The sequence below is a fragment of the Pteropus vampyrus genome, unplaced genomic scaffold (assembly GCF_000151845.1).
Source record: "Pteropus vampyrus isolate Shadow unplaced genomic scaffold, Pvam_2.0 Scaffold875, whole genome shotgun sequence".
NCBI classification, from domain to species: Eukaryota; Metazoa; Chordata; class Mammalia; order Chiroptera; family Pteropodidae; genus Pteropus; species Pteropus vampyrus.
The window spans coordinates 186,875-188,926 of record NW_011889656.1 but is presented as its reverse complement, the minus strand read 5'-3'; the positions used below and the strand labels follow the sequence as shown (position 1 = coordinate 188,926).

At 35.9% G+C, this 2,052-nt stretch overlaps 1 pseudogene; it reads left to right on the top strand.

Annotated features, from left to right (window-relative positions):
• Positions 1–109, top strand: LOC111734219 (annotated as a pseudogene).
• The last annotated feature ends 1,943 nt before the right edge of the window (positions 110–2,052 follow it).

Below are 2,052 nucleotides of genomic sequence, written 5' to 3'. Positions count from 1 at the left end.
GTCTACGGCCATGCCACCCTAAACATGTCTGATCTCAGAAGCTAAGCAGGTTTGGGCCTAGTTAGTACTTGGATGGGAGACCAACTAGGAAGACTGGGTGCTGTAGACATTAAAAAAAAAATCGATAGCAGCAGAAAAAAACTTCTGATTAATTACACTGTGGCGTTATTCCCAAAAAATACCCAACACATGGCAGCAGAGAAATACATTTAATTACTTACACTCTGTTATTCTTCCAAGATGCAGAGTACATCAGAGAAAAATATAATTTTCAGGTTGGCATACACTTGGGTGTTATTCCAAAAATATCCGCAAGATGGCAGCAGAAAGTAAATTTTTATGACATATACTTGTGTTATTTTTTAAATGTCCACGAGAAGGCAGCAGAGAACAACTTTTCATGACCTACACTGCTGAGTTATTCCCAAGATTCACACAAACGGGCAGCAAAGAAGAAAATTAAATGACACACATTTGAGTCTTAATTTTCAAATGCACAGGAGATAGCAGGAGAAATAACTAGATAGTCACAACCCCAGACCTATTGCTTCTTTAGTAAAACGTTTAAGGAACCCCTGTCCATTGGTGTTCTGAAACTACATAAAAACAGCTTTCGAATAACAACAGTAAAACCCCTTGAAGGCATTATTCACCCTCGGAGGGCACACAATCTTGTTAGCTATTCTGTATTCGTCCTGCCTCGTTTTTCACCAACCTTCTCTTTTTAATTGGCACAATTAAAATGGCACTATCTTCATCGCTTGAAATAATTAGAAGTACTACTTTGGTTTCATTATTTATTTTTGGATCTTTTTCCAATCCCATCTTTTGCAAAGTTTTTGTAAATTCTTTAATTTTCACATTCTTAAAAATCTTTTCAAAAAGAAAAGGCTCTTTGAATGTTTGGGTCAATACCTAAAATTCTAGTTTCCAGTTCTGTGGCCAGTTGAAGAGCTTCGTAAATATTTTTCTTAGTGAAAAAATGAAACTAGTTTAAGGTCACTGCCATATTCATTGGCAGGATGGGCTTTAGAAATTAATTGAATTATAACTTGTGGTCAACCAGTAATTCATTAATATCAACTGCATTCCAACTGTCAGAGCCTCTTGATACTTATTTAATAAATTAATAATGCTAGTTTCAACCCTCTTAACTTGTTGGAACCATATTCCCTGGTATAACCACTTCTGGCCACATTGCTTTCCAACAAACATTGAAAGTTGATGGCTTTGTGTCACTTGAAGTTAAAGCAATATCCTTTTTTTATTATTATTTTTTAATAAGCTTTTTATTTTAGGATAATTTTATATTCACAGAAAAGTTGCAAAGATAGTACAGAAGTTCCCATATTTAACTCATATGTTTCTTTATTGTTGACATCTTACATTACCATGGACATTTGTTACAGCTCAAAAAACAACACTGATATATTACTATTAACTAAACTCCAGTGTTTATTTGCATTTCACCAGTTTTCCCACTAATGCCTTGATTCTCCTTCAAGATCCAATCCAGGACACCACATGGCATTTATTCATGTGTCCTCAGTCCCTTTTGGTCTATGATAGCTTCTCAGAATTTTCTGTCCTTTTTTGGTGATGTTTACAGTTTTGAGGATTTTGAAGGACAGTTTTGAGGTTAGGAGTTTTGAGGAGTGACCCTCAATTGGGATTTGTCTGATGTTTTCCTCATGATGAGACTGGGGAGATGGATTTTGGGAAAGAAGACCAGAGATAAAGTGTCATTCTTGCCACATAATATCAAGGGTCTGTGCTATCAACATGACTTATTACTGGCGATGTTGACCTTCGATCACCTGGCTTAGGTGGTGTTTGAACATATTTGAACACTCCAAGCTACTTTTTTCTCCCCTTCCATACTCTGTTTCTTGAAAACAAGTCACTAAGCACAGCCTAAACTTAAGGATGATGTGGGTGTGTTGGAGTGGGGAAGTCTTGGGGTTAAGCTCTGAGTATCAGTTTTAAATTTAAATTTAATAAAACTAAATAAAACTAGTTCCTCATCACACTAGGCGTATTTCAAGGCTACTA